Raw genomic sequence first — 27819 nt, 5'->3', positions numbered from 1 at the left:
TTGAAAAAGATATGAAAAGAAATATAGCACAAAATAATTCATTGTATCTTTTTACAAAACATGCTATCTACTTGAAGTAAATAGAATCAAATTCATAAAGCTAAAATACTCATTTACCTAGGTTGGATCATCTTGTGAGTAAAAAATAAGACAAAACATTCCTTTAAACACTTTACAATGTTTTATAAACCTTTCTACCTTTGTGCAAAAGAGGTACGCTTGCATTTTTTCTTGCATTTTGTACTTGTTATGGAAATAATATGCTTGGATGTATTGTTTTCTGATGCTTATGCTGTTATTTGCAATTAAATGAAAAATGTATTCTAGTTTGAATTAACAATAAATTAAATTAGTTGAACTTAAGAGTGCTTTTTGACAAGTATGTCTTAAGTACATCATTATTTTAAATTTCATAATTATGACTATTGTCCTTGAAAATGGTTAGCGTTATGGTAAATTAAATAGTAATTCCATATCTTTATATAAATATTTTTTTTTAATTTAAATATATATTTTACACATTTATCATGATGAAGTTGCAATTTAGTATAACTAAAATATATTTACGTTTAATGTAATACTGAATTATATTGAACACACCACAGTTATATTTAAAATCACATGCTTTATCAGAAAGAAGAATCTGAAAGAGCTTTATTGCCAAGTATGCTTGCGCATACAAGGAATTTGTTTTAGTGACATGAGCTTGCAGTACACAGAGACAAGAACAGAATAAAAATAAGATGAGAATAAAAAATACACATATGTAAATATAAATAGACACAAATTGAAAAGTAAATAAATTGTATGTACAGTTGTGCTATAGATGATAGAATTACATAGTTCAATTATGTAATTCAACACATCAAAACACTGTACTCCTTTAAAGCATGCCAAGATAATTAAAACAATGATTTAATTTACTTTTACAAAGAAAAAATGTTTAATCTGATATTATTACAAAGTGCACTTTTTTAAAAGCATATTTAAGTGGAAGAAACATAGTAATTAAAGTTTACTCTCTTTAAGTTGCAAGAACAGTTTTTTTTTTTTTAATACTTTATTTAAGATTAGAAAGTGCAAATTCAGTAAGATTAAGCACACTTCTTTTTCACAAGTGTAGGTGGCATATGGCAGCCTGCTACAAATGCTAACAAAGAATGTTCTCGTGACATTTCAGCAACATTTCCAGCAGCATCACCACGACTGAAGCTTTGCGGACCTTAAACACGTTTTGTTCCTGGGTTCTCTGTCACTGTCAGTCTTTAATCCAGCCTATTAATGCTAAACCTGAACTTCACCCCAGCACTTGGTAAATGACAGTTACCTGCCAAACAAGCCGAGCTGAGAGCTCCATGTGAACAAAGACTTTTCCGTGATGCATATCTGAGGCCACAGGACAGAGAATATCCCCCTCTCTGTTATTCTTTCTGGCTTACATAAATCCCCTCAGCGAGGGAACCTGGTGTGAATGTTTTACTCTTCCTTTGAAGTTTAACCAGCAGAAAACCGGGCCACAGCTCCAGACCACATGGTGAGATTTTTCCCTCAGAAGGCTATCACCATAAACCTCCCACCACCTAACTGAATAATGCATTGTTATAAAAGTTTCTTGTTAAAAGGGAGAACATAGGGAGCTCAGTGCTGAGCTGTCCACATTTTTGCATATGAAAGCAACATAAGTTGTTAATTTGCTCTGCTAATAAGCTGGACATGTGATAAGACCAGTTTGTATTGGCTGATTTTTTTTTCAGGATGTACTCTTGGGTAGAGAACGGTGGGCGTTGGTGGTTATTGCTACGTGTTTGTTGATCCTTCATCGGCGCCATATGCTTGTGTGTTCCTGCATGTTACCTGTCTACAACAGGTAGCATCATACAAACTGAACAATGATCAAAGAAAGATGAACGGAGGAGCCTCAGGCTCTGAGAGCAGCTGTTTTTCCCTCTATCAACATCCAGGGAGGCCCGGGTTAGATCCCCAGGCTAGATTAGAGATCAGGCCAGGCTCCGTGTATGAGCTGCAGGCTAAGACAGGTAGGACAGTCCCATGATACCTCCATTTCATTTATCTACACTAAGCCTCTAGGTTTTATTTTATTTTGCTCTCTTCAGGTTTCAAAGTCAGGACACAGGACACAACCTTTGTATTCACTTTAAATAATTCTAAATGACAACAAATTATTAGATTTAGGAGTATACAAAAAAGACAACAGTATTAACAATGATGTTTGTAAATCAAATATGCATAGATATTTTAATTCAAGCAGAGACTGACATGGAAGAGAAGAGATTGTTGAATAAAGTTGTTATTTTTGTTTTCTTTGCACACAAAAAGAATTTCCGTAGCTTCATAAAATAACAGCTGAACCACTAATGTCACATGGACTATTTTAACGATATCCTAACTAGTTGCGTTTCTGTCTATGCAGGGTCACAAAACTCTCAGATTTCATCAAAAATATCTTAATTTGTGTTCAGATAACGAAGGTCTTATGGGTTTGGAATGGCACGAGGGCAAGTAATAACTTTTCATTTTTGGGTGAACTAACCCTTTAAGGGTATTTATTACAACTTTAAGGTAATAGTCACCTTTCAGAGGTAAATAAGGTGCAATGTTACCCATTTAAGGATACTGCCACAGTGACAAGCTGCTGTACACCTAAAAATATAATTTTTACTAAAACTATTTATCAAAATGAGTCAAAATGAAAAAGGAGAAAACATGCTTTAAATACGCTGGACTCTGCTCAAATCTTCCACCACTATATTACTTTAATGAAGCCCTCTGTGATAAAACGGACAGGCTGGTACGAGAGTTAAAGACATAGAAAAAAAAATGCTTTCCTACACTGAGAGGGATTGAAAAGAATGTCAGCCAAACAGTTTTTGCATGCCAGGAACAATTTTGGAGAACAAAATGGACTCACTATGTTATAAGTGTTGTTTTCTAAAGCAACTTATTGAAGGTTATGCAAGAAAATAGTAAAACTTTATTTTACATACACTAATCAGAGTGGGATGTGTGGGAAATGGTAAAAAGTGGGAATACTGACTGGGCATGAACCAACCGTGTCTTAATACAAACAGAACACAAAACCATCCTGAATACGTCTTTCATATGTGCACGCTACCACCGAGAGTAATATTTTCTATTGCTGGCAAACAGTCTTGTGTCATGATAGCAGTTGTGACTTTCTCTTTATCCTGATAATAAAGACCTGAGGCGTTTGTAAAGCTCTGCTGTTTCGCTGTTATTGGTCTGACAGAACTGTACCACAGAGAGTTACCGAAAGCAGAATAATATATTATGTTAATTAAAAAAAGGAAACTGTGAAGCATTCTCTGAGTTCAGAAGTCGAGGGCTATTGAAACTGATGTTGCCCAGTGTGAACTGACATGTTTTCAGGGATCCGGATATGTAGAAATAACCTTGTGTCGAGGTCATACATCAAAATTTTATTTATACTTACGGTACTTACACTATGAACTAGTAATACTGTATATTGTGTATTTTGCTCTCCTCTTTCATTTGCTTCACTCTTTTCATTTCCAAGTTCTGAATTTTTGTGATAGCAGTTATTAAAAAAAAAAAGCATCCCTTTCATCTACAAAATCACAGAAAAGCCCTGATTCTAATTTCATGGCTTCCATAAATCCCCAAGGGATTAATGTAAATGTTTGCTTTGTTTTTATTTAGAAATACATTCATTAGAAGTGCTGTTTGACTGTATTTTGTGTGTTTGTCTGTCTTCTAACAGACTCTGGTTGAAGTCTGTAATTAGTAAATGCTGAGAAAGCAGTTGCAGGAATGAAAATACTTTTTATTTAGATCTTTTCTGTAAGCATGTACACTCAATCCTTGTTGGTGCTGTGACTTCAGGCGAGCTTTGATGAGAATAGGTGCTGATATTTCTGCTGCAGGCGGGAGGATTTATGTATTTGTATGAACATCTTTTAAAAATGTTCTCAGCCTCGTCCTTATTTTTCATTTCGTGCAGATTAATCATTTTGTTTGGGGTCTATTGACCTTGCAGGGTCAAAGAATGCAAATAAATAAAAACCTGCACACAGATACATAAATTTAGATGGTTACAAATAAACAAATATCTCTGGTTCAGACAAATAGGTCACATAGAGGTTTACTGAGTGTATGGGGAAAGATGTTCTCCCATATGGAATTTATTTGAGTCTGCCTTTAAAAACATAACATCATCACTTTCAACAGTCTACACAGACATTAAAATCATACCGCAAGATGATGTGTCAAGAAAAAAATGTGAGCTTCCTAGTTGACGTAATGCATATTAAACAGCCCATAACAAAATACTTTACCCTATTAAATTCCCCAAAGCCAACATTATACGTTTACCCTAAATGATACTGTGTTTATCCATTGGAAATTAAACCAGTAAGGCTATTTTGTGTCCTAATTTGAGTCGTATTTCAGGAGGTGCTGAAGGTGAGTATGACATGATACTGATGTGAAAAAAAAAAAAAAAAATGCATGGGAAAAAAAAAATATTCTGAGCCCCAGAGATGTGCGGTTATCCGAAGTACAAGACTGCTCCCCAGGCCAGGTCTTTTATCGTTTCTTCAATCTCTCCATTTCTGCCTGAGAGCACTGCATCCCTCATCCCTCTCCTCCTGCTCTCCCTTTTACAGCGATTTACTTGGGTCAGATCTAGCCTATGTTCACACATCTGGCTCAAACTGAACCCGTTTTAGCACGATTTTGTTTAACAAGTGTTCTATATCTGGAAAAGGAAGAACGAACAGATGCAATGCTCGCTTTCTTCCTGATGAATCTGACAAGCAGCTTATGGGAAGAGAAAATAATAGAGAGGGGAAGAAAGAGGAGCAAACAAATGAGATGCTGAGGACAAAGTTGCCTTGAGAGTGGGAGGGTGGTGGCGGAGGGAGATTGCTTACAGTCAGTTCACACATCTGCATCAAACGGCCTGACACATCTGGCGTTATCTCACAACACACAGAAACCAAAAATAACAATCGCTGCGAGAGGGATGGGCCGAACGAGCGCTGCAGTTTCGCTCTACACAATAAAGAAGAACACTTCCAAAGACGTGTTACTTTTGGAACATGTTCTGTAATATTTTTTGATTGCCTCTATCATCAAATACCTGAATATAATGTCCCCTGAGATTTGAAAACGTCCATCTGCACGCCTAAGAAAGAAAATGTGAAACCGTCTGTTGGGGGAGATGGGTGGAAAGGGAAGGTTGAGACCGCCAGGTGTTTTATGTAAGCGTCCCTTTGCATCAGTTTGTGTAAAATATGATTGCCGCTGTTTAAAAAATTGGTCTCAGTGGTCATTAAGAGTGTCCTGATGATGAGGGGCGGTTCAGGCACGTGCCTGCAATTAACAGGAATCTATAAGCCACAGGCCATAATGAGGACATGTAAAAGCCAACAGGCACTCCTGGGACACGTCATTCACAGAGCTGGGTAGTTAACACAGGGGAATGAATGAGGGGTTGTGACGGAACACTCAAAAACACACACTGTGGTGGGGTCTAAAAGTCTGAGACCACACTGAAAATCCTTTTTTTTTTATTTTTATGTAACATTGAAAAATAACAATATTGTAAATATTATATATTATATGAATGCATAATATATTATAATTTGATACAATTTTGATGAACCCAAAGTTTAAATATTATTTTAATGAAAAATTTATATTTTTCTTTTGAACTTTTATTCATCAAAGAACACTGAAAAAAAAAAAAACATGTATCACAGTTTCCATAAAATTACCATGCAGCAAACTTTTTCCAACGTTGATAATAAAAATTGCTTCTGAAGTATCAAATTAGCATACTAGAATGATTTCTGAAGGACCATGTGACACTGAAAACTGGAGTAATAGATATGTTATATAGCTTTGCTATAGCAGGAATAAATTACATTTGAACATATATTCAAATAGAAAAGTTATTTTAAATTGTAAATTTCGACTGTATTTTTGATCAGATAAATGCAGCCTTGTTGAGCATATGAGACTTTATTCAGGACACCTTTCAAAAACTGATTTATGTCTATTTAGGCACAAGATGCTGTTTAAATTACCTTAAATTGTGGAGAATATGCAGCTCGAAAGGCCTGTTACCATTAAAGCAATCGGAGGACAAAAAGATGCATTTTCACTAGTGATCTCAGACCCAACTATAATATATCTAACCCTACAATACACGCAAATTAAGTGCATAGACAATTTTATTACATCAGACTTGCTGTATCTTGACCTCAATTAGTCATACATATATTGAATTAAATCTACACATTTACACATACTCTCAGACAGCCAACACAAGGCCTCACTCTCTGTTCTGAATATAAATATGTATATATGCAAGCAAGAAATTTCCCTCGGCACGGCTACAGAAATCGATGTTTTAAATCACACACACACTAACATGTACACAATATACACACATTAGTGTATTTATGAGGGAATATGCTGATGCATTTGTGAGAGGTTAAAAGCACAAGGGAAACCATTTGAGGAAAATGTCTGATATGGATAATATTAATGTTCTTTATAGCAATAGGTACACAGCGCACCTAGCCTCTCTACTTCATAGGGAATTAAAGAAGAGCAGATAGAGAAAACAAAGAGGGGATATGAGAAAAGAAAATATATAGAATGGGATAAAAATGAGATAAGGAAAGTGGAAAAAGTGCTTAAATCAGCTTGATATGGAAGTAAAAAATGAAAAATGGGCTACAAAGAGTGTGGGGTGGAAAGACAACAAAGAGGAAACACCAGGGATTCCGAGCAAATGTCACTGTCATTTACCCTGGCCTCGTCAGACTTTTTATGTGAGAGATTGAGAGTGGAGGAGAAGGGAATTGGGCCGGACCTAAATGGAAATGTACATATATCCATCTGGAGGCCAGTTTCACAGGGCTCTTGGGGGCTCTGTTCATTCTTGCTGGGCCGAACCAACGACCTAGCAGCCAGATATAGACCTGATGGCAAGTCTACTGGGAGGTATCGAGCTCAGGATAGAAACAGCTCACTCATTTTTCACCTGCCACTAATTAATTTGAAGATGAGTGTGTATGTGTGCAATCGTGTGAGTGCATTAGGCTTTTTTGGCAGCTGGTATTTGTGTGTGTGTGTGTGTGTGTGTGCATATATATATATATATATATATATATATATATATATATATATATATATATTGTATATAGTCATGGCCAAAAATATTGGCACCCTTGCAATTCTGTCAGAAAATGCAAGACTTCTCTCAGAAAATTGTTCCAATTGCAAATGTTTTGGTATTCACGTGTTTATTGTTTTTGTTTGCACTGCAACAACACAAAAAAAAAAAAAGCAAAAAAAAAAAAAAACACAGAGAAGAAAAGTCAAACTTGATAAAATTTCACATAGAACTCAAAAATGGACTGGACAAAATTATTGGCACCTTGTCAAAATTGTAAGAAATAATTGTTTTTCAAGCATGTGATGCACCTGTAATTTGTATTTAGACACACCTGTAAAGTAACAGGTGTGGGCAATATAGTAATCACACTTGCAACCAGTTAAAATGGAGAAATGTTGACTCAACCTTTGTGTTGTGTGTCACACTGAGCATGGAAAAAAGAAAGAAGTGTAAAGAGTTGTCTGTGGATTTTAGAGAAAAAAATGTGGAAAAACATGGACAATCTCAAGGCTACAAGTTCATCTTCAGAGATGTTCCTGTGTCCACTGTGCGCAATATCATCAAGAAGTTTACAGCCCATGGCACTGTAGCTAACCTCCCTGGACGTGGATTGAAGAGCAAAATTAATGAAAAATTACAGCGAAGGATTGTTCGAATGGTGGATAAAGAACCCTGATTAACTTCCAAACAAATTCAAGCTGATCTGCAGACACGGTACAACAGTGTCAGCTCGCACTATCCATCGCCATCTGAATGAAAAGGGACGCTATGGTAGGAGACCCAGGAGGACACCACTGCTGACACAAAGGCATAAAAAAGCAAGACTGGAGTTTGCCAAAACTTATGTGACAAAACCACAATCCTTTTGGGAGAACTGTAGACAGATGAGACAAAAGTAGAGCTTTTTGGTAAAGGACATCATTGCACTGTTTACAGAAAAAGAAATTAGTCCTTCAAAGAAAAGAACACAGTCCCTACAGTCAAACATGGTGGAGGTTCAAAGATGTTTTGGGGTTGCTTTGCTGCTTCTGGCACTGGATGCCTTGACTGTGTGAACGGTATCATGAAATCTGATGATTACCAAAGAATTTTGGGGCACAATGTAGTGGCCAGTGTCAGAAAGCTGCGTCTCTACCAGATGTCATGGGTCTTCCAGCAGGACAATGACCCGAAACACACTTCAAAAAGCACTCAAAAATGGCTACAAACAAAGCGCTGGAGAGTTCTGAAATGGCCAGCAATGAGTCCAGATCTGAATCCCATAGAACACCTGTGGAGAGATCTCAAAACAGCAGTTGGGAGAAGGCATCCTTCAAATCTGAATGACCTGGAGCAGTTTGCAAAAGAAGAGTGGCCCAAAATTCCCGTAGAGAGGTGTAAGAAACTCATTCATGGTTACAGGAAGCGATTGATTTCAGTTATTTTTTTCCAAAGGGGGTGCTACCAAATATTAAGTTAAGGGTGCCAATAATTTTGTCCAGTGCATTTTTTGGGTTCAGTGTGCAATTGTATCAGATTTGACTTTTCTTCTCTGTTTTGTGTTGTGCCAATGCAAAAATAAAATAAATAAATAAATAAATAAATACATAAATAAATAAACATGTGAGTACCATAACATTTGCAACTGCAACAATTTTCTGAGAGAAGGGTTGCATTTTCTGACAGAATTGCAAGGGTGCCGATATTTTTGTCCATAACTGTATATATGTGTATATATATATATATATATATATATATACACACACACACACACACATACATACATTTCATCAATATGTGGGTTTTTGTTTTATTAGCAGCCATGTATCGTTAAGATTAATTTTAGCACTCTTTTATACATTATCCCAGGGTCATTATTCCCTTCTAAGTTTCAGAAGTCACATTTGCCACGATCAAACCTCCAGACAAACACACACGCACACTGAAAATCTTAATCTCCCTAAGGTCCAAGGGACGCTTATGCAACCCCAGCAGGCCTTCCTCTGCTAGTTATCTGCTTTGCTTTCAAAGAGTGCTCTACTCAAAACCCTGCTGCTCTCAAAACATCTCGGAGACACTTCACGGGAGATTATGCATTATGAACAGTCCCACTAATATGGCTCTGAAGTATATTCTGATGCATGAGTTTTAATTAAGAAAAAGCCGAGTCAACATTAAAAATCCATGACTGAAAATATGCGTCTGGCCTCTCTCGAGCCATCTCTGCTTATATTTCACCCCGCACCCCTGATTTGATATTTGTTTAGTGCAAAGACACTGTGCTAACTGGCTTAGGCCTGGACGAGAAAATTGTTCAGAGGTTTCTCTTATAATTCAGGAGAATTACGCTTAAGTATCAGTTTTTTCTCAGATGTTCCACTTAAAACTTTCATTTCTCAATCTCAATTTCTGTCTAGGGGGAAAACAGAGATATTAAAGAGACATTAGTGATATGTCTTCCTAAAAGCTTAGCTGTGTTTTCAATGCACTCTGACCAAGATGAGTTCTCTCCAATGGGTCTGTTTAATGGCTTAAACCATCCAATTGAACTAGTTATTAATGGATGGAAGGAATGGACATGAACATGGACTGGGGCACAAAAACAGCCACAGACAGAGGGAACACGATAAGATGTTGCAGGCTGGACTCAAACCTGTATTACCTACATGAGCAGCAAAGCTTAAAATGCTTTGAACACAATTTCTGTATTGTCACTAAGCAATAGCTACAGAGTATGGAATGGCACTATTTGCTATAGGCTGGCTAAGGTATAGTAAAGTAACTTTACATACTTATAAAAATAAAATTACCGTGAATAATGAATGAATAATTGCATATATGAATACTTAGTTTGTAAACGTTTATAGAAAAAAAGATAATAATACAAATAAATGTGAAAATTGACAGGTCACATAATGTACATAATAATAGAGCAGAAACATTTTCCTGAAATTGGAGTCTTGTTTTACAGTATAAATAGTATCACGTGAATACATCCACTACATACGCACAGTTAAATTATGTATATTAAATTCAGTGTGTTGCTGAATATATGAAAGTAAAGTAACTTAAAAAAAAAAAAAAAATCACAAAAAATTACCATTTATTAAAACCGCATACATTCTCGAACCCCACATGTTAGAATACTGCATACTCTCAAAAATGCTTGAGACAAACCTCTACAAAAGGTGTCCTGAAAATTACCCTTAAAAATTATGTTTTTTTTTTTATTATAAACACACTCCCACACTGTCTATATTGACTTCCTTTATTAAAATAACATTGGACTAAACTTCCAACAAGCCCAGGGAGAGAGAGAGAGAGAGAGAGAGAGAGAGAGAGAGAGAAAAAGACATGTTGATAAAGAATGAGGAAGGGTGCGATCTAAGGGTTTGAACATTTCTCCCACATTTTTTATTTTTTTCACACTCCTTCCTCTTGTATTCACACCCGGACTGAAAACGCAAAGGCCCTGAGGAAGCTCCCAGCAGCTCCTGTTTGCCTATTTTTCAAATCTGTCAGTTCTTTTAGTACATCTGCCTAAGACAGACACAGAGACACACACATGCTCGCACATACGCATTCACGGTCGTCGCATGTCGTTGTCAGTGTTATTTTGGTGGATGCTGCTGTTGCTGTTGACATGAGATTGCAGTGAATATCGTGGTCTGTGTCAACGTGTGATGCCACGTGCAGATTCGCCCAGAAATGCGCATACACACACACACACACGCACTCAAACACCTGCATGCCAGTGTATGTTGAGCCAAACAGAATGTTGAGTTCCTAAATTTCACAATATATCAAATTAATTACAATTAATAATATCAGCATATGCAAACATATACACAACTTAACTATTACTATAACAACTATACGAAATTCCCTATTAAATGTAATATTCCAGTGGCCTTATAGCCTGTGTTCTCTTTCTTTTTCCATTTGCATGAGTTGAGATCCAGACCCTGAGAGCAGCACCACCGAACTCCCCTACAGACGTCTGGACCGTTTGCACTATCCAGACCCACAGTGCTTGTTTTCAGATTCATTCTCTTCCCACCCATTCATCTCCCTTCGGCTCTGTCTATATTCACTAACCAAACTCCAGCACTTTCACCAAACTTTTTGACTGAGTGGAGGAAGAGAAACAAGGTAATGGCACTAAGGGAAGTCAAAAAAAGAGAGAACAAGCAGAGAAGAGAGGATTTTTAACGATGTGCACTCGATGGAAGCATATGGAGGGTGTTTGTGTTCAACAGTTGCATCGACAGATTTTTACGGAAAAAGAAAAGGCCTCCCATTAGTCTGTTTCTAAGTGTTTACAGGCACACAGCATGTTTGTGAGCATGTGCGTATGTTTATGTGGGGGGGGGAAGAGTGCAATTATGGATATCCAAAGCTTTTCGCTTGTTTTCATACTTGTAATTTCACAAAAGTCTGTTTAATGCATCTAGAAACACACACATACACATGTACACTTGATGATAGGATAAATATTTAAACGAATTCCACCAAATCACCTAAACAAACATGCATAACTTACATCTGCTTGAACTTTTATTTACCCTACAGTAAACTGAGAACTAAACAATACCATATTTCTCGGTTTCAAATACGGTTTACTAGAGCTAATGTCCGTTTAAGGCAATTCGGTAAAATCGGTGGTCATTTTGGAAACACCCTCAAGCAGCTATTTTTTGTCTATAGACATGGAACAGCAGGTTCTATGGACTTGAATGGAGATAGACCAAAGTTTTTAAGCCTGTTGGCCAAGCGTATATTTCAGGAAACTATCTGAAGATATAAATAATTTGCACTGCAAACAAACAAACGCACGAACGAACAAATCAATATTTTCTTAATCAGTATTTTTGTCTGGTTTTCCCGTACAAATATTTACATTATTTGATACATATTGGAAGATATTCTTTTCTTGTTTTAAATATAAACTCACTTAATGTTAAAACATTTTATTATTATTATTATATTTTCAGAATACAATAATTAATATCTTAACCCTAGTAAAAAAAAAAATATACAAACCCGATTCCAAAAAAGTTGTGTACAAATTGTGAATAAAAACAGAATGCAATGATGTGGAAGTTTCAAATTTCAATATTTTATTCAGAATACAACATAGATGGCATATCAAATGTTTAAACTGAGAAAATGTATCATTTTAAGGGAAAAATAAGTTGATTTTAAATTTCATGGCATCAACACATCTCAAAAAAGTTGGGAGAAGGTCATGTTTACCACTGTGTGGCATCCCCTCTTTTTATAACAGTCTGCAAACGTCTGGGGACTGAGGAGACAAGTTGCTCAAGTTTAGGAATAGGAATGTTGTCCCATTCTTGTCTAATACAGGCTTCTAGTTGCTCAACTGTCTTAGGTCTTCTTTGTCGCATCTTCCTCTTTATGATGCGCCAAATGTTTTGTATGGGAGGAAGATCTGGACTGCAGGCTGGCCATTTCAGTACCCGGATCCTTCTTCTATGCAGCCATGATGTTGTAATTGATGCAGTATGTGGTCTGGCATTGTCATGTTGGAAAATGCAAGGTCTTCCCTGAAAGAGACGACGTCTGGATGGGAGCATATGTTGTTCTAGAACTTGGATATACCTTTCAGCATTGATGGTGCCTTTCCAGATGTGTAAGCTGCCCATGCCACACGCACTCATGCAGCTCCATACCATCAGAGATGCAGGCTTCTGAACTGAGCGCTGATAACAACTTGGGTTGTCCTTGTCCTCTTTAGTCCGGATGACATGGCGTCCCAGTTTTACAAAAAGAACTTCAAATTTTGATTCGTCTGACCACAGAACAGTTTTCCACTTTGCCACAGTCCATTTTAAATGAGCCTTGGCCCAGAGAAAACGCCTGCGCTTCTGGATCATGTTTAGATATGGCTTCTTTTTTGACCTATAGAGTTTTAGCCGGCAACGGCAAATGGCACGGTGGATTGTGTTCACCGACAATGTTTTCTGGAAGTATTCCTGAGCCCATGTTGTGATTTCCATTACAGTAGCATCCCTGTATGTGATGCAGTGCCGTCTAAGGGCCCGAAGATCACGGGCATCCAGTATGGTTTTCCGGCATGACACTTACGCAGAGAGATTGTTCCAGATTATCTGAATCTTTGCAATTTTTCTCTGAGAAACTCCTTTCTGATATTGCTCCACTATTTTTTGCCGCAGCATTGGGGAAATTGGTGATTCTCTTCCCATCTTGACTTCTGAGAGACACTGCCACTCTGAGAGGCTCTTTTTATACCCAATCATGTTGCCAATTGACCTAATAAGTTGCAAATTGGTCCTCCAGCTGTTCCTTATATGTACATTTAACTTTTCCGGCCTCTTATTGCTACCTGTCCCAACTTTTTTGGAATGTGTAGCGCTCATGAAATCCAAAATGAGCCAATATTTGGCATGACATTTCAAAATGTCTCACTTTCAACATTTGATATGTTATCTATATTCTATTGTGAATAAAATATAAGTTTATGAAACTTGTAAATTATTGCATTCCTTTTTTATTCACAATTTGTACAGTGTCCCAACTTTTTTTGCAATCGGGTTTGTATATATATATATATATATATATATATATATATACACCGTATATTTAAAATACATTTATTTCATACTACGTATAGTTCAAATCTCTTCACATATCACATATTTACTGACATACCGCTCGAGACTTACAGTTATACAATTTATAATTAAATTTTATTTGGAGTATTGTGTAAAATGCACATTTCTTAATATTAAGCCTAAAATGTGTTCCAGTGTCACTATTGATGAGGATTGTATGATCTTTGAATAATATTGATCTTTAAATGTGAGATATTTAAAGTGTACCTGAAGTATACTTGAAGTTTTCAACTTTGCCACAAGCACTTCCACATAGTTAAAGTGCATTAAGCACAAAGTTAGCTGTTCCAGTTTAGCATACTTTAAGTATACCAGCGTAATATACTAAAAGTACAATTGCAGGGTATTTTTATTAAGCACTTAAAAATATAAATGTATTTGTAGTATACTATGCATGAAATAAATGTATTTCAAATACATGATAGCATGTTTGTTTTTCACCAGGGTCGTCATTTTGTTTCTCAATTAAACGTAAACTAAAATAAAAGGGGGTAAACAAATTTTTTATAAAACTGTTCCATCTTCAGATCTCAAGGTACAGTATCGATTAGTTATTTCCTGAAAAAAAAAAATAAATGAAAAAAAGAACGCTTTCGTCATTTCATGCTTTGGTACTGGGGCCCCTTTGAAGCCACAGATTTTTATCACAATCAGTCGCGGTGGTCAGGGTATAAGAACATAGCCCATATTTCATGTTTCATGGGCTTGTTTAATGCTAACGTTTGAAGCATATCCAGGACACCTTTGAGATGTATAGCCATTGAAACTCTCTTTCTCTTCTCTCTTGTTCTGTCTCTCTGAGATAACAATGTAAAAGAAAGAAAAACAATGCTGGCTAGCAAAGTTGGTGTTGTGTGCCAAGAGCTACAAAGCTAGCCAGGTCTGCAAGTGCTTTGCTGAGTTATGTGCCGGCGTTGTAAAAGCTAGCGTGCCCCTCGCTCACGGCTAATTGAATCAACTGAATTGAGTGATCTCCAAAGCAAAAGACACAAATTATCAGTAGTCTTGAAAAGCACTCCCGAGGAGGGCCTCCTAAATGGACAACACACTGTGTGAGACACTGAAAAGATTTGTCACAAACATCAGCCACTGGCCCTCCCATGACTTTGGCCACCGCTGCTGAGGGCAGGTGGAGAACAAAATGAACACGATTTTCTCACACCGCAAACAGAAAATGTTTGACAATGTAATGTTCTTATTAAACTTCTACACCGCTTTGCGACTAGCTGCATATTTGTAGTGCTGTCGGACGAACCTTTTAACAGCTGTCAGCATGTTAACAAGTTTTCATTCACATTTTTAATTAATTAGCTAACATGAACAGCATTTTATACAGCACTTACTAATCTAGGTTCAAATCGATTTCTACATAGACCAATGTCTATGTTTTCTTTGAAATAATTACACAATTGAATTTGTATAAATTACTATTAGTTAATCTATTGTGAACAAATGTGAATTACCAAATAAAAAAAATAAAAAAATATAAGACTTGCATAATTAAGACTAAGCAGTTTCTTTAAAGAAACTTTAAATAAGTATTTTCAGGTCTCCATTGAGAATATATAGTGAAGGTTAAGTCTCTCTCAATGTAACACAGTTGGTGGTCTTTCGAGGGAGTGGTGAAAGACGTGCTGGAATAGTGACATGCCATTACTATAGAAACAAGACGGTATTTAAAACCCATAAATACTCGATTAGCATACATACACATGTTTAAAGCTAGCCATTCGCACCAAACCAAATCATTTAAGTGTAGATACGGTGGTATTTTACAGAAAAAAAATAAAAAATCACGTTGCTGATAGTCCTCAGTTTAACGAGGAAGGGAAAGGAGAGTGAGAAAGAGTCTTTCAAAAGGATTTTGGAGAATAATAAGGCAGTGCACTGCAAATCTTTTAGGTATACGCTAAAGGTAGGAGGTGTTCCTCTTGTGTAGCAGCATGAGCTCATAATCTCTCCTCACACACACACACACACACACACCGTGTGACGCATGAAAATGAGGGTCTGTCTCGAGTTCTTTTAAAACTGCTCCACTATGGGTTTAATAACTAGCGGGAGGTTTTTGGGAATAGCCCATTACAATGTCATCTATTATAGACTAGTAGTTGGAGATGTATGGTGAGCCACAGAGGCTGAGTGTAGCCACCATTATACAATAGAAATCATGTACCTTTATTTTAATAGTCCTAATTTCTTTTTTTATAGCTCTGTAATACATCTAAAATGAATTTAATAATTGCTGATTAAAAATGAATTACTCGGGAAGAAAAGAAAGCCGCGGTTTCTTCTGGGACTTAACTAATCTTCTTTTCTTGTGCCAATATGGCTGAATGTTTTTAATGTACGTGTTACTCTGACGGATTGTGTTGTTGTTGTTGTTGTTGTCCGTGACGGATTTTTTTTAGCAACTGGCTAATAGGCCGATAACAAACATGAGCTGAGGGTGGGACGGCATTCTCTGGCACATGTGAAGCTGAGGTCTTGTCTTTTCCCCTTCCCCTTGGCCTGTAATTTTCAATGGGTTGTAGTGTCCAAGTGTTGCTGTGACCCCCACCTCTGGAGTAAATGGATTGGAGACGAGTCACAGAGGAAGCCTTGATTATTTCCCCACGTCCCACAGTAAAAAAATAAGGGGAACTCAAGACACTGGCACTCCGGACCTGTTATTATATTGGCGGGGCTACTGCTGTTGAGCAGGTCTGGGAATTCGAGATCACAGGGGTCGAATGACCGGACATACACAACCTAGTGATTACAGGAGCTGCTTTGAGAATATATGGGAGGACTGGGAAGAGAAAAAGATAGAACGATCTCTCTCTTTTTATATCTCAGTCCCCTTTCCCAGGTTTTAATTCAGGATAGTATCTCTGTAGAGAGATCAGGTAGACTCTATAAATCTAGCTGGTGAAAATTAAATGGCCATAGACCCAATCCTTGCAAAGGAATTGTTTTTTGCCTATAAAAGACTTTATTAGAGAGGAGTTTGCCTGCCTCTTCCATGTTTTTTTGTTCTCTGTTTCCATGTCTCTGTTCAGGGGCAACAAAACCAGGGGGACCGGTTCTTGTTTTGAATGCATCGACTGAACTCAGACAGCTGATATTAAAATACATACACTTGATTTGTTTTCAAAAGACATTCCAGGTATCGACTCATATAGAATTAAGTAATCTATATACTAAATTTGGGATCTTTCTTTCTTTCTTTCTTTAGCATGTAATAAACTGATCAAAAGTAACAATTTTCACACTTAACATTTTAAATAAATTCTCTTTTTCTACTGATTCAAAGAGTTTTTACACAAATATCACAGTTTCAAAAATATTAAGCAGCACAAACATTTTCAATTGTGATAATAATAACACTGAAGACTAGATAAATTGCTGTTGAAAATGTAGCTTTGCCATCAGACGAATAAATAACATTTAAAAAAATGTTAAGATAGAAAACAGTAATTGTAATCATATTTCACAATAGTACTGTTTTTACTGTATTTTTGATCAAAAAAACAAACAAACAGTAGTTTACCTCACTGTAGTTTTTTGCATATTATTTTATTACAAACAATTAACAATAACTTTTTGCCCTCCACTCTAAGAAATAAAAAAAGACGTGTTTGATCAAACATTTATCCACAGACCCACAAAATCTACGGAAAGACAAAATCAATTAAAGAAAACGAGAGTGCGCTCATCCCTAGAGAACAGCATTTAATAGTCGAGCAACATTCGGCGCACATGCCAAAGCACACTGCACATTAGAGTTAGCGTGTTCTGACAGATGCAAGGATGAAATATGACATGTTCATTTGTGCACCATAATTGAACAGATATAATGATTATGGGGGGAACTGTGCCAAGAAAAATGTATTTAACTTACATTAATGCCAATCAGTGTACTATTGACAATTAACTATTTACACAGTTTATAAATTTCATATCTAATCATAATTTGATCGCAAAATGTAGACATGAGAGATTATAAATAAAGAAATGCACAGAGTAATACATGTTGGAGATGCAAAGTTGGATATATATACAATATTAATAAAAACAGTAAGACATCATAAAAAGGCAGTACAATATTGAATGTCAATTTTAGTGAGATAACCTTTCAGACTGAGGTATATCTGAACCTTAATCAAATTTGCTAATACTACTATGGAGAAGCCCTGCCTCATGAATATTAGTTAGGTTACAAGAATGGACACCACAACCTAATTAATATTTATGGTCTAAACAGTTACATAATGAAGTCACAAGAAGCCAGTTGGTGGCGCCACAATTTCAATTTCGTTCACACATATTTTTTCAGCAATGTTGTAAGTCAAAATTTGACTTATTAAAGTTTAATGGATTGAATGCGTTGGACTATTTCACGGAGACGGGGTTTTTTCCATGCTAAAAGTTTAATACGACCCTAATATAGCACACAGACACACACACATGCTTTGACACCCAGATCATTATTCACAGAGTGAACAAGCACACTTTCATGGCATAACCCACCTTAAATCACAATATAATTCACCTAATCACCCGTCTTATTCCGTTCTATGGCAAGTGAGGGAGGACACCAGATCACAGCGTCTGAAATTAACGTGACTGAAAAGGCTCAGGGGACTCCATAATTCAGCTGATTTTATAACAGGCTCTCATAAACTCCTGAGCGTGACCTTCATTTTTCAAAGGCCGCCCTGCATTCCGTGCACTGACAAGATTTATTGGCCAGCACTAATAGCCTGGTCTCTCTTTGGTGGCCTCTCATCGATATAACGCTTCCTGGCTAGCCGGGTGAGGTGGCATGTGATAATGAATATTTTTGCAGCTTCCGAGCATTCAGGATTATGTTTGTGATGAGAATGCACACTCAGGCAAAAAATAGCATTGCAAAAACCTTGGCACGCTACTAAAAACACAAAGACAATGAAATTTTTATTTGATATTCATAGCCACCAAGACTATTTCAGTTTTCTTATATCTGTTTTCTTACGGTTTCTATGTCTGCAGCTTTCTTATTTTCTGAGATCTATTGAGAATCAAACACACACACACACAGACACGAGTGCGCACACACCTTTCCTCGCATGTAGCTAAGTGACAGTGTTCTTGTGATGGAATGGCTGAACCGTATAGGCCCCTGTTGCAGCGCATTTTCTCTCTCTCGCATACGAACGCACAAACACGTTCACACACACACACACACACAGAGCACCTTGGCCTTGCTCTTGCTCCTGAGATGCAATGCCACACAGCTCTCCCACAGCTTGATGGATGGCCGCTGAACCTTCCCTCTCCTGCCTCACACACACACATAATCTCATTTGGGAACGGTCTGGACACACACACACACACAGTAGTAATCTCTTTTTGCGGCTTGTGGAATGACACTGTGGCAAAAGAAATGGAAGGCTATTGGTAGACTCCAGTCAGTTCTTTCCACTTCTTATTGCGTTCCGTTTGAATCCATTTGACTTCAGCCGCATCTCTTCTCCATACCAATGAGGTCCCGGTGATGAGGAGCAGTCTCTTTTACAGAAATATGTAAGACTTTGTGCATTATTTATACTGGCCCCAGTGTTTAATCTCCACTTATGCAGTCAAGAGATCACAACTCACTTAATATTTCAGACCCTCATGCTCGTGTGCTTTACACTGGAGAAGAGCAAATGTTAAAAAGACAAATAAATGGCTGGAGACGGATCGTGTGTGCGTGCTTGCAGGTATGTGCGTCTGATTTTGTGCCTGTTGGTGACAGATATGGGTTATGTCTCTTAAAACCATCCGGATTTGGAAAATGATATTACCCGTTTTTAGATGTCAACACACACAGATGTTTCATTGCGGAATGAAGTTGTCAGTCATTCTTGGTGTGCATTATTGCAGCCAATAAACATATCCATTCGGCTGAAGCACATTTTGATTAGACAGCAGTGGCGGTATGTGATGAGAGAGTATGTTATGGTGTCACCCAGAAATTACACTTGTATATTGTGTCTCCTTATTCTCTCATGAAGGACTAGTATGGCAATTTCATTTGAGTTCCTCAACAGAATTGAGACTTGCTCAACAGGCACATGCTTAAACACAAACACTTGGCTTGATGCGCCCTGAAGACTTTGATGTTTTTTTTTTTTTTCTCCCACACACAAAAATACACAAACATCCCCACTGCATGGATGAACATATAGAAACCACAAGCCAGCAGTTTGCAACATTTTTGTCCCCAAAAATATTCAAAAGCTCCAAAGTCATAGTTTTATTTTATTTTATTTTATGGACACTATTAATTTCTCTAACTTAAAAAAAAAAAAAAAAAAAAAGTAAAATAATTACATTTCATGATTCCAGCTGTTTTAAGAGAATGTTCATCATTCATCATTTTATTAATTTACATGACTTTTCCAGGTCTAGAAATCGGACTTTTACAATTACACTGTAAAAAAAAAAAAGAAAAAAAAAAGTTGAGCCAACTTAAAATTTTAAGGCAACAAACTTCAGCAGATTTTTGAGTTTGCTCAACTTGTTTTTGTGGGAGATTCTCAAATTTTTGTTGTATAAACTTAAAACGACAAGTTGAGAAAACTTAATCTGCTGAAGCAGGTTGCCTTAAAATTTTAAGTTGGCTCAACCTTTTTTTGTTTTACAATGTAGGCTATAATATACATAGTATATGAGAACCTATGATAAAGGATGCAAAGTGTTTTTGAGGGGTTAAATTAAAAGAATATATATATATATATATATATATATATATATATATATATATATATATATTTTTTTTTTTTTTTTTTTTTTTCCTGTATTCAATAGTTAACATAATGCAATATTCCTAAATCATTCATGCATTAAAATGTAACCTAATCAAAACTGAATGCTTACTAAATGTTTCTGATTTTAAAGTTAAAAATTCAGCTAGGAAGGAAAGGGGTTTTTATTTTTTATTTTTTTAAATAAATAGTCTTTGAAATAATGTGCACTGATATATGATTCCAAAGACAGACAATGAATGAATGAATGAAGGCCATCAAAATCATAAAGTGATAACTTTATCTACCTATAAAATTACTTTTCCGCTGATGTCACTACTCTAACATCTGTTACAAAGGCCACTTTTCACAATCCTATTAGCTAAATCAAGTCCCGCTCTCTAGAAATGCATCTCATTACATAAATAAAATGGGTTGCAAATGTGCCAAGATGCACCACAGACCACATCAGGCCTTGAATATGAACATAGTCCAATTAAAACAAGCAAAAGAGTCATTTCAACCATCAGATCTCTGTTTGTATTCTTTGTGTTGACAGTGAACTATTCCCCTGTGTTAGTTTGGAACAATGCTAAGTGGTTGTGCTTTTTTTTACAAGCACCACTTAAACACAGACAAGGCCGTGGCTGTGAAAACAATTACACAAATATACACAAAACAACAGATGCACACGCCGAGTCAACCCAACGCATATGTTCACTTCCTCTGACCTGGAAATAGCCAGAGAGGGAAAAGTAAAACATGACTAAAACAAATAATCCCAGTGCTAAATTCTGACTGGATAAGCTCCGTTCAAAGTCACTATAAAATGCTGACATACACAGACCTGTGATCACAGTTCAGTTGAATTTTAGATTATTGCACCATTGCTACATTGCTTGGCCACTGTAAACAGCCTAAATAAATAGTGTTAACTACTATCTATTTGCTTTGCTGTTGTTTTCACTTTATGAAAGTAATAAGCCATTCGAGGATGTGCATTACAGTGATTTCACTGTGGTTAGGGGGCTTTCCACTCCGCATTCCACCTAAAAACACTCCTTAACTGTAGTAAAAAATCGCTGTAATACACAGCCTCTCATGGCTTATTGCTTTAATAAACCCTTCTACTGACAGACACACGCACACATGACAAGCAGAAAATGGAGAGCTTAAAACAAAAAAATCAACAGTATTACACTACATCTGGAACATATGTCTGTGTGTGTGTGTGTGTGTGTGTGTGTGCGTGTGCGAGTCATAATCCAGTGCACCCTGTGAGTTTGGACACCGTCAGAATTGAAGTACAGATGGGGGTTAAGCACACACGGCGATGACACCGGCACTTACAATCAGCACAGCAGCAACCAATCAAGAGATGATCTCAGTTTTTCCCTTCGCTTCGGCCCCGTCGCTTCTATTCCGCCCGCAACTGTCACTTTCATCATTTTAGCATGATAAATGTTACAAGTGCATCTCCGTAGCTTCAATCAAGACTATTCACATGAAGATTGAGGAACAAGAGACTATGAGAGAGAATATAATAGAGAATAAAGAGAGGAGGAAGGCGACAGAGGGACTGAGAAAAAGAAAGAGGGGCGAAGAATGAAAGAGAATGAGAGAGACTGCAGGCACGCTCGAGCTACATCATGCTGTCAACGGGCAGCTGAAAGGATAGATTACTTACAGTAACAGAAGGAGGAAAAAAGAAATCAAAGAGACGTCGCAGTACTATTTGTAAAAGGTCAAGTGAAATCGCTACAACTGCGCTCCGAGAAGAAGACAACGAATTTTAAAAAACGCAACTGTATTTTTGAACTGTTTTCTCTGTTAACTTGGCCCTGTGCTGTATCAAATAGACCTTTCATATTTCTGGCTAAAGTTTCACAGGTCATTTACATGTACTGGTTTACATATGCTCGTGTCGACACTGGGCACAAATGAAATGTTGACATGTGCATGCAAATGAAGAGTTGGCCTCTATTGTCCAAAGATTATCTGTGATGTTCAGCTTTTTGTTTAATTAAGTAAATGGTTAATTATATGTGTATGTGTATTACCGTGGTGGCCAAAATTATTAGAACAGTAGTTTTTTCAGCAGCTAAAAAATGGTTTTAAGTCAGTTATTTCTATCTTTTGCTGTAGTGTGTCAGTAGGAAATATCAGTTTACATTTCCAAACATTCATTTTGCCTTTAATTGTAATAATCCAGTAAGATTTTAGTTTGCACAAGGAGTCTCACAACAGCCAGTGCTCCACACAGAGCTCTTATCCCATCATGATCCAGTCTGTCTGGAATGACACGAAGAAACAGAACAAACTGAGACAGACTACATCCAGAAGAACTGTGGCAACGTCTCCAAGATGCTTTGAGAATCCTACCTGCAAAGCTACCTGAAAAACTATGCACAAGGGCACCTAGGTCAAAAGCTGCTTTAAACGCAAAGGATGGTTGCACCAAATGTTGATTTAATGTAGTTAATTGATAAAGAAAATCTATTTATGACATTATTTTTGACAACATCCTGATTTTACAGCATTTTTACACACGTGCCTAAAACATTTAATACTGTAGCTTTGCAGGAAGGTTTCTTGAAGCATTTTAGAGACGTTGTCACAGTTCTTCTGGATTTAGTCTGTCTCAGTTTGTTCTTGATCAGATCTGTGTGGAGCACTGGTTGTCAGTCTTCTTGTGCAATCAAAAATCTCACTGGATTATTACAATTAATGACAAAATAAATGTTTGGAAATGTAAACGGACACACTACAGCAAAAGATAGAAATAACTGACTTAAAACCATTTTTTTTTTAAAACTGGTGAAAATACTAGTGTTCTAATAATTTGTGCCACCGCTGCAGTAAAGTATAATATTTGCATATGCATCAATTTCAAAAGTCTCTCATTCTCTCTATCTCCTAATGGAAGCCACAATCACGCATGTGCGCTGTCGTCTTGAGTCACATCTGTACCTGTGACAGATTTGGTCAGTGTTGGCCATTCAGTGCTGGCGTTGAGCTGACAAGCTCTCCCTAATAACATAGCAATCAAGCCTGCAGCTGATCTAATCCTGTCCTGGTCTCCATTACCCAGCGATTCTGTGCCATCGCATGGCATGTTATTTAATGTGACGTGACGATGATGGCGTGTAGTTAATTTTACGCCTCTGCATTGTGATGAATAGAATATACGGCTGCTTGTAAATTCAGCTTGATTGCTTCATTGATTGAAGGCTTATCCTCAAGTCTCTTGACAAACATTTTTGAAAAGAACTGTAAATAATTCAAATGTAATATTTAAAGTTAATATACTAGAAAATAAAATTATTTAAAGGTCGCATACATGTACACGCTCAACCCATTTGTATCTTTTAACTCACAAAAGCACTTTGTATATCATGAAAATAAGCTTCTGTGATTTGCGTGAATGTTTTGCTAGCAGCAATACAAGGTGAGTTCCAGAAGTACACACAAATACTCATAAACAGCCAAGTGATCGCATTTGCATGGCTGTGTTTTTGTATCGCTTGCACATGTCCAGTGATGCTTTGGTCTGCCAAACACATGTATGTAAAGCAAATGCAAGATGGAAAGCATAGTAAAAGCTGAAACCACAACAGACAAACCACAATGACCTCAAAAAGCCTTACAAATCTCAGCAATACCCTCAGACAAGACTAAATATGGAGATGGATTAGTACAAACCAAACAATTTTACACTCCCAAAAAAAGGGGGGGGGGGAAGCCAGTGACTGGCAGATATTTGATTCAAATGTTGATCTTGGCTCAAAATGAAAAGGCTGTTATAACCCCAGCCCTGTTTGTACAAAATAGGCCAGAATCCTTTTCATCAGTGAATGACACTCATGCTGTTCGACTGCATTTAGTCGCCTCTGATCTAGAGTGTTATGGAATCATGGGAAATGATTAAAGACCGAATCTATCAGCGATCGTTGGTTTAAACCATTAACAATTCTGGATACTGCCTTTTTTTTTTTAAGTAAATTTCACCCGTGTCTTTAGAGAGCTGAGTGAGAAGAATTCTATAAAGCAGACAGAAAGGAATGAAAGAGAGAACGCTCTCCCATCAGAGACATTAGCAGTGTTCAGACCAACTGAATATGTAATGCAACAAAACCAAAAATCAACAGTTGAAAACACTTACTAATGGCAAACAACCAGTTACATTATTTTTAGTGAACGCCCAAGAAAAGCATTAGATGCTGAACGCAATGAAACGCCTTGATATATTACCTTTCTGTCTAGCAGGAAGGTGGCGTCTCCCACCTGCATTAAGGTAAATTAACGACATCTTAAATGTCCCATGTGCAGCGAGACATGGAAACACTAGTGTTGTCCGGTTACCTGTCTGGGGCAAACAGCGTGGTGTAGTTTCTGCTATCAAGACAGAAGACAGTGTGTGTGTCTGTGTGTGTGCATGAGTTTCTGTGTGTAAGGAGATTAGGGGGATGTAGGTAACATGAAACCAGACCACACATTTATGAGGCCACTGCACTCGATCCCGCTCAACACTCACACACACACACACACACACACACTAACACAGAGAACAGTAGAGACCTTTCTCTAGCCTGTTAACAGGGCCCTCTTTCTAGTTCCTGTCTCTTTTACCCTTTCCTCCACTAGACAGAAAAAGGAGAGAGGAAGGGGAAAAGAGAGAGCATCTCAGATGTCAGACCACAAGAACTGAAATCAAACACTATCAAAAAGAGCCGGGCCTTTTCACAAGGAGAAAAACACAGGTAGTTTTCATGGATGACTTCACCAGAGGGAATTGTACTGTGAAGAGAAAATTAATCTTGTCAAGAAAACTAGGTATTTCGAGTCAGCTACAAGACACCATTATTAATACCACTCTATGTTCTCCATCATTAATTTAAATGCTACGCGTGCGCCAGTACATCTAGTCCAGATAACGATGATGTCATGTAACCTGCTCTGAAACTCAATACTGTCACATTTACTAATTTATTAGATTTTACCATCCAATGGCAAGTTTAATGCTACCTAAAATTAATAAGCATCTTACTTTTTAACAATAAAATGTATTTTCCTGAATGACTGAAAGTCCTTTAATTTTTTTTGTATGTATTTATGTAATATGTATGTATTTGTTTATTTAATTTTATTTAATTTTTTATTTATATTTTTTACCACCACTATATTTAATATAGCTGCATTAAATACATCAGTGGGGATGCACAATTGATAAAAAAAATAATAATAATGTGATTGTGATGTGTATATACAATATATAATACACGTGTTGCATCAAATTTGACTAATTACAATGTGTTTTTGCAGCGTCAAAAGCATTGTCATTGACTGGATGAATAGAATAACCAACCAAAAGTGTTTCACTGTGTAGAAGAAATCCCTCAAAACAGCAGTTTTGTTCATAGTGATCTCACCTATTGAGATCTACACTCATTCAAATCCTCTCATTATAACAAACAAGGTGTAGACATAATGTAAGTAAGAAATTAATTACGTAATATAGTCAGCTTTATTTATTATAATGGGAGTTTCTGCAAGACAGTGAAACTGAAGTGATTAACAGCTTCAGAGATTATAAAGGGAGTGTTCTTTCCTCACTTTCTGTGTATATACAGAAAACTTTATTTTTCATGCTGCTAAAGTTTCATGAGTGGTAAATGCATTTAAATGCAGGAGTAATTCTACTAAATTATAGTTCTTTGTGTGACTGACAAATTAGCGATGATTGACTTTATGATAACCATAGCAACATTTTGGGGTGGTGAACAAGAAGCATGCATGCAACAGATGAATCTGTTCGGTGTTATCCATTTTAACCAATTTTACTGCTTTAAAACAGCGCCCTCTGTGCACCCCCATACCTTCCCCCCACACACAAGCAATAAATCAATATGTTAATAAATAAACTTAAATTCTATTAATCGACATAAATAATCACAATTACAGTGTTGAAGAAAAAAATCAACAATTACGTGATTTTTCATTACCATGCAGCCCTATCACACAGCTGTAATTAAACCTTACAGCAGTATGACACTCATCAAATCAGTGATTCATCAAGAATTAGTGGCTTGAGTCCATTGTGAGTGCGTCTGGCAAATTTTCCCTTTATGATGAGTGACAGAGAAAGAAAGAGATTGGGAAGGAAGGTAAAGATGAATAAAAAGAATTAAAAGAAAAAAATAAAATAAAATAAGAAGGTCATCATAAAAGTCAACAAAAAAATGTTCTCCCATTAAATCCAAGCTGGAAACATATTAGGCTCAAAAATGAAATTCTAATGACTTCTCTTTATAAAGTATTTGATATAGACTATTATGCTATCTTAATGGGATTTTGCGAGGGCATGTTGGCTACTCCTGATAACGCTCAATAAAACATCTAAAGAGCCCCTTTTAAATTGTCAGCAGGGACGTACGTAATGACGCTGGACTTGATCTCGCTTCTTGCCAAGGACGCTGTAATTGCAAACTGGTAATAGTGTAGAACTCTTTTGCTCAGCACCCTGTGAAAGTCTGCTGCATTTGAATGGACAAACAAATGGATGGCTTGTACAAAGCACTGCAGCTTTCAAATAAAAAGCAAATAAATAATTATCTAAGCAGAGTACTTGGACACACAATACATGTGCCGGGGCAGCAAATGGAGGCTGTGTTTAAATATGCATGAGATGTCCGAAAGAAACATGGGCAACAGAACTCCTTTCGCAGAGAAGTGCAGATGCCTAAACACAGCACATCAGTGGGCTGTTCAAGAGGGTAGGAGAAGGAGGAGAGATTCAAGAAAGACAGGACAGAGTTGTCAACAGAAAAAAAAGGGAAGCTGTGCAAGGAGCAGAATTTGTGAGGAAGAAGAAAAATAGAATGAGAAAAGAGAAACAAGTGGGATATTGGGAAGAAGCAGCAGGCATAAAAATGGAGAGATGAGAGTAGGTGTTTCTAAATGCACAGTGGGGGAAAAAAATTAAAATAGAAAAGCACGAACCAGGGTAGACATGTAAGGAAGAACATTCTATAAAATGAGTGAGGGTGTATAAGAGAAAGAAGGCTAGCTTGTGGCTTGTGTTTAGAAAGGACATTGTTCTGGAATGCAAGAGAGGACACTACTTACGCCATGTTAGATAGGAATCAATAATGCATTAACCACCTTAGAAAACACATGAAACGACAGGGCAAGTGTTCTTTTCCTGGCAAATCTGGACAATGAAAGGGCTGACTTCATTTTGAAT

General features: G+C 36.9%; 1 protein-coding gene across 6 annotated transcripts in view; it reads right to left on the bottom strand.

Annotated features, from left to right (window-relative positions):
* Positions 1 to 27819, bottom strand: part of pcdh7b (protocadherin 7b) — a 128356-nt gene that overhangs the window by 95767 nt on the left and 4770 nt on the right. The gene's annotated exons all lie outside the window — the stretch shown is intronic.

This window comes from Onychostoma macrolepis, chromosome 07 (genome assembly GCF_012432095.1).
Source record: "Onychostoma macrolepis isolate SWU-2019 chromosome 07, ASM1243209v1, whole genome shotgun sequence".
Taxonomy (NCBI): domain Eukaryota; kingdom Metazoa; phylum Chordata; class Actinopteri; order Cypriniformes; family Cyprinidae; genus Onychostoma; species Onychostoma macrolepis.
This window is presented reverse-complemented; position numbering and strand designations above follow the sequence as displayed.